At 46.8% G+C, this 20295-nt stretch overlaps 1 protein-coding gene across 7 annotated transcripts in view; it reads right to left on the bottom strand.

The window, feature by feature from the left end:
• Positions 1-20295, bottom strand: part of LOC144723488 (uncharacterized) — a 93096-nt gene that overhangs the window by 66908 nt on the left and 5893 nt on the right. The window lies entirely within an intron of this gene.

The following is a 20295-nucleotide window of genomic DNA, read 5'->3' as shown; positions in this document are numbered from 1 at the left end:
AAATAAACAAGAGTTTATCAGACGTCCAGCTACACACCGTGGGTGGAGACGCATAAATGCGCATTTATAATCACATTTTGTATTTATGTTATCATCTTTGTGGTCAATAAACCGTAGGCTAATTAAGTAAATAAAGCTCATAGACTTTCACAACAACAGTATTAGGTAAACATATGGAGTTTGTGTGATTACTTTATTCAATCAACACAAGCATTTATTGCACTTTTTTCCAGAATTTAAATCATGTTCTGCTTTTGAGAAACCTTTTGCACAAATGGAGTCCACAAACTATTGTATATTTATCACAACTATTCAAATGAATTAAATATGCCACTTAAAAAGGTTAATTCATAACAATGAAGGCTACTGTATATTTATCACAACTATTCAAATGAATTAAATATGTCACTTGAAAAGTACCTTGGACTTTGGAGTCATGCATTTAATAATCTAAGACTTGATCATGAAATAAATATTAGTGGGCTTGCGCAGGACACAGAGTTAGCAGGGATTATGGGATACCGGTCCAGAACAATAATAAAGTGGCAGCCAAGGAATGGAACGTGTCAGAAAGGACTTGGACCGGGTGGATATGAAGGGATGAAATCAGTTTGAGTGCAGGTGTATGGGTGGATTGTTGCATTTGCAGGATCCTGCGTGGTGGTGGCGGCTTGGAGAGGGGTCTTCCCCTTTCGCGTACGGCTGATGTTGATGCAGAGCAACAACTATCAACTATAACCTTACACCGAGGTGGTGGCCGCGCCAGACAATTGCGTCAGGAATAGCGGAGCGTGTCGCTCGGAGGTCTTCACGTAGCAGTGGATTGACCACGTCTGACGACGACGACGGCGGCAGTGGTGATTATAATCAAGGACCGAACGCGAGCCTTAAGGTCACAGCCGAATGCAGGGTTCCCACTGTTGCCTGGGACGGGGCGACCGTGGTTGTGGGCGATGGTCGACTGTGGACGATGGTCGACTGTGGGCGTTTTTGTGGAAAACTCTGTGGGCGTGCAAACGAGCCGCGCGCGCGCGCGCTCTATCCGCAGAAAAGCATCGCCTATCGCGCCCACCGCCTGACCACACTCGCCCCCCCGCCTCCCCAAACCTCTTGAGCTGCACCTGCAGCAAGGTCACGAAACGGGCTGCTGCCACCAACTCCACCTCTTCCTCCACCTCCTCCTCCTCCACGTGCCCACGTGCCCTCTCGTGCCACCGCATGTGCGGCGTGCGCTGGCAGCGGTCCCATCTCGGTGGGCGCTGGCCACACGAAACGCAGCGCCACTTCAGGTTTCGTTTTTTGTTGTTGTTGTCGTTGGTCCAGCCGGTTACGACGGGGGTTTAAACTGGGTGAAGGAAGGAGTCGGCAAAACGCTGCGCGAGTCTTAAGGTCGTATGTCTTCTTGCCACGCGTCTATTTTACGCACCAAGGTATTTATTCATCATCGGCGACATCATGTCTTGATTCATCGGAATATTTTTTTACACTGGAGGAATCCGAGGAACCGTAAAGCTATTTTCGCCGATGTCCAATCCACTGCTGGATGCAGGCCTCTCCACACCATAGTGTTGCCATCTGACACGATACTCCGATAAAATCCACATAAAACACGTGCCCACGAGCAGATTTCATCGCTGTCTCTTTCGCGGATGTACTCTCTCGCGTTCCATTCCTTGGCTGTCACTCAGTCATTAGCCTTGACCATCGGAACTCATATCCCTTCGAGCGAAATGTCCTGCCCAAGCCCACGTGCTCTTCTGAACAGTTTAAGTGACGGCATTAACCAGCACGCGCCCTCTAGTCCACGTGCTCATCTTGCTGTCTCTCAGTGCGGTATTAAATAACGTCAATAAAAAAGCAGAACGATGAAACCAGAGCTGAAATGTTTTGCTTTTGAATGATAGACCGATGCTGATCAATTGATAAAATATGACGACGTTACGATGTAGTGACATTCACTTTATGGCACGAGAGGGGAGTAATGTGATTTTAAATTGAGCCATCGATTTAAAATCACCCCAGCCCAACCCCAACCTATAACATGAAGAGAACTGAATACATCATTTTTATGTAGTCTGAAAAAAGGTATGTCGACGAGACGATGGTCAATAAGAAGAATGATGGAGCGGTAGCCCAATACTGGGTCTCCTGCGAGGGTACGCCCACCGAGAAGTGTGAACAATGAAGTCAGTTTGTGTGCAGGCGCGAGGTTGATTTCTACATCTGACACAGCAGGCACACACAGATCAGTGTGCATGCATTTGCACACAATGTGTTATTTTTCTCTCCACACTGTACGTGCTGGCATGTTGCGTTAGAATAAGCATCGCATCCATTGCGCACATTTGCATACCACAGGTGCATGCACGCACTAACGTGGGGTTTCATGCATCAGTGTCGTGTGCTCATTAGGCCCATGCTATGTAGCCAAAGGGTATCTATCATACTCTTAGGTTTTTTCGGTAAAGTCACGTAGGTAAAAATAAATAATAATAATAATAATAAATAAAATAATATAAATAATAATAGAAATAAAATAATAAATCACGACGTTTCGGGCGCAACACAAGCGTCCGTCATCAGGTGGGACAACCACAGCAAGAAACAATTGCTGAAGAAGGCATCTATCATCATCAGTCGTGGTATGTCCACTGCTGGATGAAGGTCTCCACACATCTCTATCTCCCACGGTCCCAAGATGCCAGAAGCCATCCCATCTCCTATGCACGAGCTGATCTCTTCACGCCATCATCTCTGCAGCGATTAGCCGCTCCGATCTTGTTCCATCCTTTGGCTGCCAGTCCATCACGAGTCTCGTCGATTGGAAATCGTCACTTTCGGTGACGTGTCCTGCACAAGCCCACTCACTTTTCTTGAGCAAGTGAATGTGAGGTTTTCAATTAGGCCCCCCCCCCTGAGAGCGAAGTGCTTCTCTTTCGATCTTGGCGTATTTCCCAGCATACATCTCTTCTCAATTATCGGTCCACTTTTTAAGTTTTATTCCACGTCATTTTTATGATCCATATTGTGTAATGTGCCATTAGTACATTTTCTTCTTTAAGCACGTTGGCTTGTTGCTTTTCACTTAAAAATATATCCACAAGTACTACACACTGCTCTTGTTCTCCTCCACTTCATGGTTGTTATTTAGATCTGCCATTAGTGATGTAATTACCCTCAAAATACATATCCCTTTGTGTTTTCCAGTTGTGTCCCGCCACATTGATTTCCTTTGTTCAGTAAACATGTTGTAAACGACTCGTAAGGCTCAAATTTATCTTAAGCCACTTTGCAGCCTCCTTTGTTAAGTTCTAAATCATTCCCTGTATGCATGTTATCGGCCAAATGAGTAAGAAAACCATTATTAATGGACCGACAACACATTCATATCTAGAGGACCTCAGAGCTAAGGCAATTGTTGGTGCCAGCTCATCCTGTTCGTGGTTCCTCGTGCCTGCGAGTTGTTCACTCGCGATGTTAGCGAGTGAATAGTCCGTGTTATTATAAATGTTATTATAGTTCATTGCCATTTGTTGTTATTATGCGTTCGTTTCTCGAACCCATTCCCCCCCCTGCCTAAATATATCTTCAAGTGTCGCTGTGAAAATCCTTGCTGAGAGCATGACTCCTTGTCCCAACTACACTGCCAGACGAAGGACTCCCCACTCCGCTACCATATATTTCGATACCTCGTGGTTCTGTGCGACCACAATCTATCTCACAACGAGGCGTGAATCGACATCACTGCTGCATCTTCACAGTGCTCATTCTCTGTGGTGCATTCTATCCTTTGGCTGCCATTTCACCACAAGCCTCGTTGAATGGCCACCATCACCACCATCATCATCTCTTCTGGCAATGTTTAATGCCAAAGCCCATTTTCCCAAACAGTCAATAGGATGTCTCCGATTTGCGTTTGTTCCCTGATCCATACGTTCCCCTTTCTGTATCTTTACTCAATTCTAAAAATGAATCTCTCCATGCTTCGTCACGTACTTTTTTTAGCTTTTGTTCCATTTTTTTTTAAAACAAGCCATACACACACATCCCTTGCGCATGTGCAAAAAAACATCAGTATTTGCGATTTAAAGCTTTCGTGACTGCAGGGATTCATCTTCTTGGTTCTTTCGGTAAAGTCACGTAGAAGGGAAATAATAAAATAATAAAAGTAAAACATTATAAAATACAATTCTCACGACGTTTCGGCCACAACGCAAGCAGCCGTCCTCATGTGAAGAACAGGGCTGTCGGAAAGACAGCATCTGTCTTTGTGGCCGAAACGCCGTGATAATTGTATTTTATTATGTTTTATTTTTATTATTTTATTATTTCCCTTCTACGTGACTTTACCGAAAGAACCAAGAAGATCAGCATTTGCCTCAAGTCCGTGTTTACTTATGCACAGATGGTGTGCACCATTTCCACTTTTTTGCGTCGTATTCAAAACCTACAGCATTCCAGCTAACACTTATGTTGCCATAATTGTTTTTTCTCACGTTTTTACAGATAACGTTACATTCTGTTATTTGACAGTGTACATGTGTCTTATCCATGTCACAAACCGCAATATATACGCATCTGTCTACCCATTTATATTGTTGCTTTTTAAATCATGGAAAGTGTGGTCAAATAACAGCCTTAACAAGACACACATTAACATAATTTCCACTGCTGCCATTGCCATGTATGAGAGAAACATTGTATTATTACCATTATTAAATTAATTTACTAACTATAAATCAACCTTTATTAGCCTTAATAACAATTAAATAACCCATCGCAAAATACCTGATTTAAGCAACTTGCAAATGGAAATTGCGTCGACACTGCGTAGGGCTATGCTAATTAGGTGTCTGAAACGGATCAATTGGGGCCATAAAAACGACGGATCGAACGCCTAAATAAAGTCACTCAGGCGCCGCCTGTGCGCGCGTGGTCGATCAACCGAGAAAAGCCGACGAAGGGGGGCGGGGGAACCGACCACCCGAGCTGTGACGTTGTCACCGCAGTGTCACTCGTCATCACGTCCACGGCCAATGGCAATGGTGGCTGCTTACCTAATGCAAGGTGGAGGAGGGGGGGGGACGTCACGTGCTATAAATAGAATGATTATTAAGGGAGGTTGTTGCTGAGCGAGCTCCTAGAGCCGTACGTGCTTACGCCACAGAGTCCACGGGGCTTGCGTCCCAGCCGAGCGATGCGCTTGTTTCCGCGTTGGGGGCAAAACTGCGAGATTATCTTGAAGGCCCCCACCACCACCACTACCATCCTCTAACAGAGCACCTGGGTGTCGAGGCAATGCGTCTTGAAGCGACGTGGCGGTAACCGCTCGGCGTAGAGTTATCGCCGAATGTTTATGTGCAACAAAACCTCGACGTGAACTGCGTGGCATGTTCCCTGTTGGTAGTGTTAGGCGCTGTCAGTCATTAACTACCAGGCACCACAACACGTGGCTGTGGGTAGTGTTAGTCACTGACAGACATTAACCCCCTAGACACAACACGTGGCTGTGGGTAGTGTTAGTCACCGCCAGTCATTAACCCCCTAGACACAACACGTGGCTATGGGTAGTGTTAGGCACTGCCAGTCATTAACTACCAGGCACAACACGTGGCTGTGGGTAGTGTTAGCCACTACTAGACATTAACTACCAGACACCACAACAGGTGCCTGTTGGCAGTGTGAGGCACTGCTAGACATTAACTACCAGACAACACGTGGCTGTGGGTAGTGTTAGTCACCGCCAGTCATTAACTACCAGACACAACACGTGGCTGTGGGTAGTGTTAGTCACCGCCAGTCATTAACTACCAGACACAACACGTGGCTGTGGGTAGTGTTAGCCACTGACAGTCATTAACCCCCTAGACACAACACGTGCCTGTTGGTAGTGTTAGTCACCGCCAGTCATTAACTACCAGGCACTACATGTGCCTGTTGGTAGTGTTAGGCACTGCCAGACATTAACCCCCTAGACACAACACGTGGCTGTGGGTAGTGTTAGCCACTGCCAGTCATTAACTACCAGACACCACAACACCTGCCTGTGGGTAGTGTTAGGCACTACAGTACTAGACATTAACCCCCTAGACACAACACGTGCAGTGGTGTCAGGCATATAGTTTAGTATTCACCGTGTATCAAAAATGAGCTGATCAGGAAGCGTGTGGCTTTCACGTTTTGTAAAACGCAATACCACCGTAAAAACACGTGGACACACGTACATCTTAGACTTGTGTCAACGATGCCACGCGTTTGCTGTCATCGACGTAACCGTCTGTAAAGGGGTCGGGAGTCGTTCACGACTCCTGTAGACCATCACTGACAGTACACGGCAAATGAAGCGGGCACGTGGAAAATTAATAAAATGGCGTTGGAACACACGGCGTGAATGTGGAACGAGTAACAAATCACACTGAATGCAGCTCGCACAATGCAACACCACAAGGAAATGGTTTTTTTCGTGCTTTTCCTTCAGAATTAGATACAGGACTTGCAGGATTTTACACGAAACGCACAGCCATTGAAAAAGCATACGATTTATAAAAGGACAACCATCACAAACATCTCTTCCACAGTAGATGTTTAAACAATTTAAGCTATATTCAAATACAAGTACTGTACAGTACATAGAATACTTAAACTTAGGGACAATGTTTAATGCTAATTGCTTAAATACTCTACTTGCAAGTGTAACAATGTGTTGTTACCGTTAGCTTACAATGCATTTGGGTCTGCATGACAGAAAAACGCACACAAACTTTGCCAAGATGCGGTGAGCGCCCAAGCCAAATGTCGTGTCGACCTCCGCTCTTAATCGCCACTTATTTAGGCAGCGCAGCGTGCCACACACAACTCGTCACTTTTCGGGTGGAGTTTGTATTTATGTTGAACTTGTATCGCACCGTACGTAGCCATACATACTAATCAGAGGTGTGTGGATTAGTGGTGACGCAGCAGCAGCAGCAACAGCAGCTAGGACATAGGTTCATTAACCCAGCGACCTCGGTTCAACTCGCAGCCACAGTGAACATCAGTGACGAGTGATATCTATAAACATAAAACTGGTCTCCAACCTGCTCTGCGCTTCACCAACCCAGCGTGATGAAGTATGGTCCAGTGTGGTGAAGTATGGTCCAGTGTGGTGAAGTATGGTCCAGTGTGGTGAAGTATGGTCCAGTGTGGTGACGTATGGTCAAGCAACTCCCCATGCCTGACACGGTGTGGGGAGGTCTATGTCTCGCAGGAGATTGACAAAGATCTGTCACGGTTTTATTTATTATTATTCTTGATCAGTCCACAGCTGCACCGAATGCCATCGTATCTCATCATCCTGCGATGAAACAAGGTTATTATTATTATCAGTGAACTAAACAAAATTTAACAAAATGTATGGAAACATGCAATAAATTACTCACTTGGTAAATAGGCAAAAACAAATTACTACAATAGCTGTAAGCCCCACTGGCAATCCATTGCTGGATATCGGCATCTCCCCAAACGCTGCCAGTCACGCAGGTTGTTTGACCATACTTCAGCACGCTGGTCAGTGAGAGTAGGTGGTGAAGTGGGGGCGGGGGAGCCACGCATCGATTTGAGATGTTACTCGCCAACGACGGAAGCCGTGGCCTGGAACCAAACTTGGGTCGTCGATCTTCTTGGTTCTTTCGGTAAAGTCACGTAGAATAGAAATAATAAAATAATACAAATAAAACATAATAAAATAATTCTCACGACGTTTCGGCCACAACGCAAGCAGCCGTCCTCAGGTGGAGAGCAGGTCTGTCGAGAAGACATAGTCTGAACGATGCCACGCGTTTGCGTGACCTGCTCTCCACCTGAGGACGGCTGCTTGCGTTGTGGCCGAAACGTCGTGAGAATTATTTGATTATGTTTTATTTTTATTATTTTATTATTTCCATTCTACGTGACTTTACCGAAAGAACCAAGAAGATGAATCCCTGCAGTCACGAAAGCTTTAAATCGAAATTTGGGTCGTCGAGTTCAGAGCGTAACTATGTGGGACCCTTTTGCCGGTATCTTACCAGAACATGCATGTTTGCATGTTTGGCCACAAGTATGTATGATTAAAGAAGATGAGAGATAAAAGGCGGTGGGTGTGGTTCGGTCTATGTGAAAAGAGACAATAGGAAAATTACGGGGGTCAGAAGGTGGAAGTTGAAAGAAAGAGATCAAGAGGAGCGGGACGAGAGATGGTGCAGGACAAGGCAGCGTGGAGAAGATTGGCAAGGACATGAGTAGGACAAACACGTGCAAGAAGATGGGTGATTAATGCAGACTTGATGCCTCGGAAAAAGTGATCGATTTTGGTGTTTGAACGTCTTAACACCCGTTTTTATTGCCAGAAAGGGTAAAAACCTATTCTTGTTTTTCATTGCGTGAGTTGGCTAACCGCTGGTGCCACCTCTCCTCAAAATTATACAGTCAATCCTCTTTGGTTCTTTCGGTAAAGTCTCGATTATTTCGGTAAATGACAGAAAGGGAGGGCCGGTCGACGGGGTAAGGGGGGATAGTGAGGAGCTTGGCTTTTGATAGAACAAGAAAAAAACCCATCGAGAATACAGAACACATGTCAATGAAGCGATAACAAACGTGGGCATTGCTCACCTAAGAGGGAGTGATGGAGCACGAAGATGTCGAAACGCGTCATCTGTGTTGTCGTTTCTGGTAATCGGTTCACTTGACGACATAGTTCAAGGTCACGCGGCCACCCAGACAGTGACCATTAAGGAGGTAAGAGCAGCTAATGATTAAACCAGTGTACACACACACACACACGTTGTTATTTATTCTCACGCGTGGTTAATCCGCATCCTGGATCAGCAGGCATTAACTGCATACGGCAAGTTTTGCTTAATGCCACCAAATTATGAAAGCGAGATTTTCACTCATCAAGCTTCCAGTTTTCGGCGATTACGAGATAACATTTGGACCTGTTTTTGGGCAACTCTGAAACGGATTGTATTTTCGTAAGCAAACTTAATTACGCGTCGCGTACACAAACAAAGATCCCCCGTAAAGCCTTAACAGACTGTTGGGGCAAGTGCTGTTAGCGAGCACCTATGAAGGCTGGAACGGGACACGAGGGGGTGGGCGGCCAACACCACGCCCGACCGCCTTTGTCTCCCCAGTGGCGATGTTTACACACCGCACCGGGTCCTCATTTGAGGCTGAGTCGACCTAGGGGAGGCCCGGGACCGGTTCAGATAATCGTCACTGGTGTTGGCCGTGAGCGGGAATCGAACCCGGGTCGCCGGGTTCGACACACACACACACACGCGCGCACACACCACCCTCCCACCCACACGCACGTGCATAACATTGTGTACATCTGCAACATGCTTTCCTGGGACTTTAACTGCTCGTGGGCGTTTTAGCTAAAATCTATTGGCGTCAAAGGCGACTCTTGCTGCAGGCCGCCCTTGAATCTCACGGCTGATGTTTTGTTTGTATTCTTCGGAGGGCGATGGACACAAAAAAAAACGAGACAGCATGTAAACGAGACACGGGGATTTAAACGAATAGATATGACATTAACATCTCGCACCGTTTTGGTCTTGCACAAATATATTTTTAGATGACATTTCTTTTTACCAACGTGATTGATCTGAACGTTTTGTTAGAGTGGTCCACATAATAACTGTTTGTTGAAATGTTCTTGAATTACTTTTCATCGCTGCTAGTAGTGGAACAATGCATCGATTTAAATGGCTTAACGTGGATTTGTATTCATCTTCTTGGTTCTTTCGGTAAAGTCACGTAGAAGGGAAGTAATAAAATAATAAAAATAAAACATAATAAAATAATTCTCACGACGTTTCGGCCACAACGCAAGCAGCCGTCCTCAGGTGAAAACCAGGTCTGTCGAGGCGACAGCGTCTGAATGAAACAGCACCATGCTTGGAGCATATAATTAAGCTGGGTTGGAAGGGGGGGAAAGGGCGCCTTGACAAAATAATTTGCATATCAAGAGAAATTTAGCATATTTATGGATTTGTATTGTTAAGCTCACAACACGTGCATCCAATCGTGTGTGCGCACGCGTACGAATCAACGTTGTTTGATTCATTCACGCTGTAATTAGTTCGTGTAACCCTCTGGAGCCATCAGCGTTAACACTCAACCATTGAATCCAATCTCTAGCCTGAATCGCATCAATGTATTGATTCGTAAGGGAACTATTTTTTTTTATTTTACCAGGTAAGGCCCGCTGAGTTCTATCTTTCTTTTTCAAAGCGACCGAGCCACAAGTGAGAGCTCAATAAAGTGGCTCATCGCGTGGAAACGTATAGCAGCCAGATCCTCTACACGCACATCTTTAAACGTAGAGGTAAAAACCGGAAGACCTGGAGAAAAATCCACGTGGGATCGAATTCACGACCTCCTGTAAACCAGGCGAGGTAGTTAACATCTTGCCAGTGGAAAGCGTGGGTGTGGTGGCGGTGATCTTTCCACCCTGAATCGCTACCACGTACAATATTTCTTTCTCAACACATGAGCCCCAAAAGATGTGGATAGGTATCAACTCTCTAATAACCAGACAGAGTAGCTGTTATTCATTTGCTCTATATGGACACACACACACACACAAAACACGGCGTGTATGCACAGGATTAGGAATCAATACACAACAAGCTGCATTGAACACTTGCATTCAGGTGGCTTTTAAAAAATCCAAATGTCCTAACCCAATGACACCTCAGCGCTTCACCTAAAAGCAAGGAAATTCATTACTCATCGCGGCACACGCACAATTTTCCATTTGCATGCAGCAAACAGTCCTTGAATGGCCATAAAAATTGGCCGTAAAATAAATATCTCCAAAAAGTTCATCCGTGGGTGAGCCTTTCTTTCATGAATGTGCATTTATTGTCCACAGCACAGCGGCAAGATTTTTTTTTTATTGTGTTTGACTCTTGTGCAAATAGTGGAAAAGCATTAAATTGATTTGTTTTGGTGCCTTGCACTCGGGAATTCCCCCTTCTCGTGTATGGGTCATCGTGAATATTGACCATTGGGGCACAGCGGAAAAATCTAGGTCAAAGTTACAACGTGTCAGCATGCAAATGCAAGCAGGTGTATAACGTATTCATATCAAACGGAGTGACAATGACTCACCTCGACTTAAAATAAATACGTTCGTCGATGAGAGTTTGCGTTTTATATATATACTGCAACCCAGGTAAATTGTCAAATCAGTTGTGACACCAGCGATACGATGCGCACGAAGACTGTCTTGTTTGAAAATATAATGTCCGTTTCGCATCTCAAATGCGTGCAACCAAAACACTCAAATCGTCGAATCGGGAGGAGCATTCTAACGCAAGATCTCTCCTTTAAAAAACAGCAAACTTAATCTTCATTGACGTTTTCTTGGATAACTAAACATGGTTTTTACAAAGGTTGTTAAACATAAGTGACACTCATCTGCTGGACATCTGTGATAACTACTGGACATGTGGAGAAAAAAAGCGTCATCGCTCATTGGCTTTCTCCAGGATACAAATTCTGCTAAAGATGATCATTCTGTTTGATGTATGCATGCACACATATATTACTTTGCTGATTACTCCTCTTATTGTAGCTGGTAAGCGTGTCGTTCTGGACGAACGCTGGCGAACAGAGTGGACAAGGCATACGTCCAGAATAAATACCTCGTTCGAGACCCAATCATCGCATCTCCTGGCTTTGACATTCCTCCTCGAAGGATACTCGTGGAACCATCAACGGCATCAGAACATCAACAAACCGATGTACACATCTTCATAGATGGAAATTGAAAGACACGTCGCAGTGCGATTGTGGCCATGCAACTCACACTATGGACATTATAGTAAACGACTGTAGTCTGCGTTCCTTCAACGGAGGGGAAAATAGCAAAACTACACGCACTATCTCCTTAAGTCCTCTCGTGGCTAGCAGACCTCAACATTGGCATTTAGCTGCCGAACAAATTGTGATACGCATGAATATAATGCAACCGCAAATAGCAGTGATGTTATCCACCTAAACAATACAAGGAAATCAGATTTCAATAAACGCATTTAACATCACGTGGTGTTATTTTGGTGGTATCACTCAAAATAACACAAATCATGTGATCAAAATTAATGTCATGAAGTGTATAAAAAGCCACAGCTTGTGTGAAGTTCAAGAATTTCTTTTAGAGAATTTGTATTGCAAGTAAGAAAAAGCCTTCTCTGTCATGTTACTTTATGATGGAAAATTAGGACTGCGCAAATGTTTGACGAGGATACTTTATCTTATTAAATTTAATCGCTTTCTTTACTTCAATTATGTGAAAAAGTTCAACGTATGAGAATAGGGGGCTTCCTATTAGTCAACTGCAGATTGTGACAGTTTTAAAAGTGCGACTTTCTTCCACACACACACGCACACACTGCATGTGACTGAAAATATAGAAACTATAATCGTTTGTGCCAACTCCAGAAGATGAAATAAAACACGCATACAATATAGCGACGGCTGCCAAAACTCGAACATATCTTGCTTTTATAAACACCACTCATAAAACAACCTTCCAAACAGCAATCATCAATACTCTCTGCGTCTTCGATAAAGTCACGTAGATAGCAAACATAATAACAGAAAACACGACGTTTCGATCGCAACACAAGCGGCCGTCTTCAGGTGAGTAATCATCCACACACACACTCCGAACACATCACAGGAATACTAATTATGATGTGGTTCGCACAATTACTCATTTCGCTTAGGCGCTATGTTTTATTATGTTGTGTATATTGAAGGCAGAAGTTAGGGCAGGAGTTAAGCGTCTAAAGTTTGAATAATTTTGCATTCTCAATTCACCGATTCACAATCCCTCATTTAACATCAGTCGGAGCTTGAATATCATGCAGAAGAGCAACACTCGCTAGAACCCCGAATCGTCAGACGACAAACCTCTATACTGCACGGGGCATGATGTCTCATTCGATATTGTCCAGAACTCTGCTATAAGGCTGGGCTTGGGAGTACAGGATCATCGACAAGGACAAGGCACCTCTAGACCCATAACACTCCGATATTATTGTACACCCTATAATGCTCACCACCGCGCTATTACGACGACAAAATGGGACGAGATGGATGTGGCGTGCCAACATAGTTCCCAATCAAACGGTCCGAGCCGTTCTGCATACATGTACACACAAAAAGATCCCCCGTATAGCCTTAACAGACTGTAGGGGCAAGTGCTGTTAGCGAGCACCTATGAAGGCCGGAACGGTACACGAGGGGGTGGGTGGCCAGCACCACGCCCGACCGCCTTTGTCGCCCCAGTGGCGATGTTTACACACCGCACCAGGTACTCATTTAAGGCTGAGTCGACCTAGGGGAGGCCCAGGACCGGTTCAGATAATCGTCACTGGTGTTAGCCGTGAGCGGGAATCGAACCCGGGTCGCCAGGTTCATAGCGCAGCGCGCTAACCGCTACACTACCGCTCCCCACACGTACACACACACACATGTACACACACACACATGTACACACACACATGTACACACACACACATGTACACACACACATGTACACACACACATGTACACACACACACACGCGCGTATTTATAATGTGTGTGTGTGTTGCAAGCGGCTCGGTTTAGTTTCAAGGTAAAACATTGCGATTTTTAACCGCAATTCTCGGTAAACACGACCCGATGCGTAGGTAGCGACGCCGATAATCGGGCACGCAAAAGTGCGGCGGGCACGGCGCAGATTTCGCTTTTGCGCGTGAGTCACCGTAACCACAGAGGCGCGATGCGCGCTCGCCTCGCGTGGCCCTCCCGATCGCTGTCTGCACGCGAGAGCGCTTTGTGTGCGCGTGGCGTAGGACTCGCACGCACACACACGCGCACACAACACACACACACACGCGCAAGCAAACACACGCACACACACACACGCGCGCACACAACACAGGCGCCCACACGGAACGCACGCGCGCGCGCGCGCGCGCACACACACACGCGCGCGCACAGGTGGACAAAAAAACACACACAACACGCACACAACACACACACACGTGCACACACACACACACACGCGCACACCGAACGCACGCGCGCGCGCACAGGTGGACAAAAAAAACACACACAACACGCGCGCACGCACACAACACACACGCGCGCGCGCGCAAATGAACGCACACGTAGAAGATAAAAAATAATAATCCCACGTGTAGCCTGAACAGACTGCTAGGGCAAGTGCTGTTAGCGAGCACTTATGAAGGCCAGCACGGAACACGAGGGGGTGGGTGGCCAGCACCACGCCCGGCCGCATTTGTCTCCCAAGTGGCGATATTTACGACACACTGCACCAGATATTCATTTGAGGCTGAGTCGGTCTAGGGGAGGCCCAGGACCGGCTCAGATAATCGTCACTGGTGTTGGCCGTGAGCGGGAATCGAACTCGGGTCGCCAGCTTCGTAGCGCAGTGCGCTAACGGCTACACTATCGATCCCCACGTACAATCGCACCAATGACATATACATACATAGACACGTGAACACACACGTACCACAAACGCACAAAACGTAGGGACACGCGCGCGTAGAAACACGCACACACACGGTGCGCACGTGTTAAACACGCACACGCACGTGTTAAACACGCACACACACGGTGCACACGTGTTAAACACGCACACACACGGACACACACGTGTTAAACACGCACACACACGGTGCACACGTGTTAAACACGCACACACACACGGTGCACACGTGTTAAACACGCACACACACGGTGCACACGTGTTAAACACGCACACACACGGACACACACGTGTTAAACACGCACACACACGGACACACACGTGTTAAACACGCGCACACACTGTGCACACACGTGTTAAACACGCACACACACGGTGCACACGTGTTAAACACGGACACACAAACGAGTACAGAGACAAAGATCCCCCCCCACCCCCGTATCGCTTAAACAGACTTTTGAGACAAGTACGACCAGCGAGCACCTACGAATTGCCGGCACAGGAAACGAGGAGGGATGATGGCAAGAACCACCCCAGGCCGCTTTTGTCTTCCCAGTGACGATTTTCCCACTACACCCACACACACACACACCCACACACACACACCCACACCCACACACACACATACACCCACACACACACATATACATATATAGACCAGAGCCATGGAAGGTGTCTGCAGACACCACAACCACCAACCTTAATAATACACTGCACGTGTCAAGCATGGGGTTGTGAGATCAGCCCATGTGGACCCCTGCACAGGCAGATCGCACCTGCGATTATCAGCACGGTTGGCTACGTACGGTACGAAAGAAGTTCGCCATACGTGCACTATTATACGGCAGCATTTTGGTGGAGGGTGGGGGAGGGGGGGTTCTCAATAATGATGAACTAACACAGGTATTTTTTTTACGTGGAGTGGCGCGCATGTGAGTCCAATTATTTTAAATGGGCAAACTCATAACGCTCACATTGGCGCCAGTTGACTTCGTAATATAATTGACACCGTGGCGCATATCAGCCGTGGAACACACACGCTTCCGTGACGCGCAGACACAAAACACGCACACCTACCTCTCTACACCTGTGACGGAATCACTCGACAATGCACTCATGCATGCAGGCAAGGACAGGTCCTGCACCGAAATCACAGCGGCAGATAATACTGGCCCCAACCCCGGAGCGAAACATATTTGAGGATTCGTCACAACGCATTTGCGTCTCATGGTTACTTACTTTGTGTTTTTTACTACAATGGGAAAAAACCCCGCTGCCGAACGAGTGATTAACGTACACGCATAGATTAGCTATTAGCGGTGAGCCTATGAGCAACGAATCTGGAATGCGCGTGTCCGAACTCGTGAGCTCAGCTCAGCTTGAGTCTGGATAGTGAGTGTATGCGCAGGGGGTTGTTATAGCCTGCGGTGCGCTGCGAGACCCGGCGACCCGAGGAGTTCGATTCCCACTCACGGCCAACACCGGTAACGATTGTTATGTGGCATGCCTCAAATCAATACCTGGTGCGGTGTGTAAACATCGCCACTGGGGAGACAAAGGCGGTCGGGCGTGGTGCTGGCCACCCACCCCCTCGTGCGCCGTTTCGGCCTTCAATAGGTGCTCGCTAACAGCGCTTGCCCCAACAGCCTGTTTAGGCTATACGGGGGATCTTTGTCTTTGCCTTATAGCTTGCCGGGCTGGCTGTATGGTGAACCACCATGCAGTTGGCGGTGCAGCAATTTTCACTATTGTACCGTACTCTCTGTGCTCCCACCGTGTATGCTCCCCGCGCTGACCAGCGTGGTGACGCGTGGTGAAATAACCCCAGCGACCTGTACGGCGTGGATCGACAACACGATTGTGCGTGCACAAAGAGCTGCCGATATATTGGGACGCATTCAGCTGCATGGCGGTCACACCTTCAGTAAACGCAACGGCAACGATCAAACGTTCCTGACGATGCCTCTGCGGAGTGATGACTCTATACGGGGACGTGTTGTACAAGCTTACATATCATCACGGTGATGCAAGTGTTATCCGCTGGCTTATTGTTACAATGAAACAACGATTTTAAAGGGGAAAAGCAGAGTTTGCATAAAACGCACACTTGTCACGCACGGTGCACTCAACACGACGACGATGTTTGCTACAAAAACTCAACGAACTCTGTGTCCTCTTTGTGTGCATCATCAGTCAACCCAACAGCGCGTTGTGTTCAACAAGCCCGACCCTGCTGATGAGTCTGAGAAAGTCGAAACCGGTGCACACATGCCTTGCTGAAACGCATGCTGCTGGAAACATTGCGTTGCAAGTCCCATAAACCGCTGGAATAATGTGCTATTTAATCCTAATTCTAGCCAAGATTGTTTATTTTTAAAACAGTGTATTATATATACTTAGAGATGTTTTTTCTCTCTCGCTCGTAAATATGCACTGTTATTTGTTTAGCAAATAGTGAGTGCATGCGAAGCAGTTTACAATCGTGTGTAGGAATGCCTATAGTATATAGCGATGCGCATACATTTAGATGATTTGTCCGCTATAGATTTCCACCTGATAAGCCACTTCGCTGAGCTTTAATTTGTGGCCAGGTCGCTTCTGAAAAATAAGCTAATAGCTCAGTGGACGTTACCTGGTAAAATACAATAAAAGTAATTTTTTTTTATGTTTAGTGATGTGTTTACCTCTCCTATACTTTCCACTCCTCCCGTGTTTGTGTGTACTGTTTGTTGTTTTGCATCTTTCTGACCCGCCTCTACTGGACATCAGTGAAAAATAGCTTCATAGCTAATCGGATTATAATCCGCATAAGTATACTGTTATTCAGAATTCCCAAAGAAGTGAAAATCAGCAAACATTGTGGGATTTAAGAGTTGCGTGTTTGTTCAGATAGCGGTTGACTCGGAATAATCAAGGGTGCAACTTGCTAGATTTTTACTAATCTTGATTTGAAGCTTTCGTGACTGCAGGAATCCATACTCGTTGGTTCTTTCGGTAAAGTCACGTAGGTAGAAATAAAATAAATACATAAAAGAGCATATACTCTTCAGTATTGTCCATACTGTATGATCTCTAGTTGTACATCAAAACACCCTACTGACTTTAAGCCTTACGCCAACTGGAGTATATACACTCAACGTTCTGAACAAATTACGTAAAGCGTCTTGCAAAACGCTTCCGACTTTAAGAACTTCACGTTTTACTCGTGCAAATCTACGTCGGTCAGACACCCACGTATCTTGTCCGCAATAATCACAGTTCAGAGTCGAGCGGATTTTGTCGAGAATTATCTTGACACATTAGCTCTTGCCCCTCCCCCCCCCGCACAAAAACCTACAAACCAAAATTAACCCATTCAGGATTACACAAATATCATATTACGTGCGCATTTATACATCCGAAAGGGCACGTGCTCTCTGAACACGAACTTGAGACAAAATTCGTTCGACGCATTAACACCGAACCAACACGATTTTCCAAAAACGAGACGCAGAAAAATGTGGTCAGAACGATTTAGTGCACATCCCACCCCCGCGGTCAATGTTCTACGGGCACAACGAGGCGATGCACGATTTCGTTTGTTTTTTGCTGAGGAAGTTGCCATCGCCTCACGTCCGCCCGTGTCGGCGTGCTCGCGAAGTTTCCACAGTCGTGCGTCCCCTGCTGACGTCGCTTCCTCAAAATAAACGCAGCCCGACTCGCGAATGTCGTTCGAAGCACGCCGTTCGTGAAATGTTCACACGAAACGAGGCACGCGACGGCTCACGGACATGCGTTCACACAAAGCACGTGACCTCTCATGGACAACGGTCACACAAAGCACGTGACCTCTCATGGACAACGGTCACACAAAGCACGTGACCTCTCATGGACAACGGTCACACAAAGCACGTGACCTCTCATGGACAACGGTCACACAAAGCACGTGACCTCCCATGGACATGCGTTCACGCGAAGCACGTGACCTCTCATGGACAAACGTCACAAGTGGCGCATACTCTTTATTTTTACAAGGACCATGTTACGCATTCAGCTCATGAATAAGTACCCATAAGAACCACGCGATGCGGGCCGCTCACGAACAAACACACACACACGTTAACGCGAAACACCTGGATCCCGCGACGCTACGCAGTTCATGAACAGCATATTAACACACACACACACAACAAAACGTTCACACCCAAACGAAGCCACGCGGAACGTGACCCGAACACGGCTCGTGTTCATTCACATGACCCACGTGACGCGCGCGGTTCATGTAAATAACACTCGCAAACTCCCCCCTCCCCCCCAAACAAAATGTTCACTTGGATCACGCGAGAAACGGGTCAAGTCGTTCACACGTGGGATGCGTGCGGCGCAGGCAGCAGCGTGCGCGCGGGTTCATTGACCCACAGAGGGCAGGGCCCGTCCCGAGGTGGGATGGGGGGGTGGGTGACGTGGGTCTTGTCGTGTCCACAACGCGATTCCGAGAAAAGTTCCAAGCGCCCGTGCGCGGCGCGATGCGGAATGGGACGCTCTCTGCGCGTGGCTACGGGATGGGTCTCAGTGTTTATACTTTCAGGTGCGCTCCCCTATTGTTGTATCAAACGCTTCGGCAGCGAGTGTGACATTATATAACCGGGCGATTATGCAAGGGGGGGGTGGCGGCTGGCGAGATAGAGACTAGCTTGCTAGACAATTCCCAGAGTCATCTTGATATCGTATCACCTGTCAATATTACTAGAAAACAAAGATCCCCTGTACACGTTTCGCCTTAACAGACGCCTGGGGCAAGTGTTGTTAGCGAACACCTATGAAGGCCGGTAGGGCACACGAAAGGGTTGGGTGGCCAGCACCTTGCCCGGCCTCCTTTGTATCCCTAGTAACGATGTTTAAACACCGCGCCAGATACTCATTTGAGGCTGAGTCAACCTAGGGGAGGTCCAACACCGGTTCGGACAATCGTCACTTGTGTTGGCCGTAAATGAGAATCGAACTCGGGTCACGGGTTCATAGCGCAACGCGCTAACCGCTCGCTACTCTATCGCTCCCCTCCACATATAAACTGTACATTAGATCCCCCGTATAGCCTGAACAGACTGTAGGGGCAAGTGCTGTTAGCGAGCACCTATGAAGGCCGGAACGGTACACGAGGGGGTGAGTGGCCAGCACCATACTGTACATTACACACACACATACAGGTACACATACGTAAGGATGTGCGGTTTTGCGTAAACATCAAGCGCAACATTTTATGGTCAACAGTAACGTTACGAGTCGCTTAATATCCGAAAGAGTATGACCTATAGCACACGTTACTCCGTTTGTATATGATGATCACCACACCTTGCGAGAGAGATTCAGCCCTACAAGGCAATGTTGTGCATCTAAGCGACACAGAAATGTCACGGCTGAGATGGGGTTTCCCCTCGTTTACAAAGCCGAGGTCAGTGATGACAAGTCCACATTACTATCGCGGGTGCCGAGTCCATCCCGCAGGACAGCCGCTGTTGACTTTCCTACCAAGTGGGACTCAACAAACACTCAACTAAATTGGAGCCACGAGTCCAAGTGATCGCCAATTCTGACACAAACAATATTTTTCGAACCAGGTAAGAACCCATCGAGACCGGGTTGTTTTTCCTCTTTGATTGGAAACTCGGGATAACAATTGACGCAACAGGACCCACGGTGTGGTGGAAATACACGAGGCAGAACTGTTTAAAGATTCTGGTTCAAGAGGACATCAGTGTCAAAATAACTTCTCAATTTGTG

The sequence above is a fragment of the Lampetra planeri genome, chromosome 18 (genome assembly GCF_965212315.1).
Source record: "Lampetra planeri chromosome 18, kcLamPlan1.2.h2, whole genome shotgun sequence".
In the NCBI taxonomy this organism is placed as follows: Eukaryota; Metazoa; Chordata; class Hyperoartia; order Petromyzontiformes; family Petromyzontidae; genus Lampetra; species Lampetra planeri.
The sequence above is the reverse complement of the archived record's forward strand: the minus strand, read 5'-3'. Positions and strand labels throughout refer to the sequence as shown.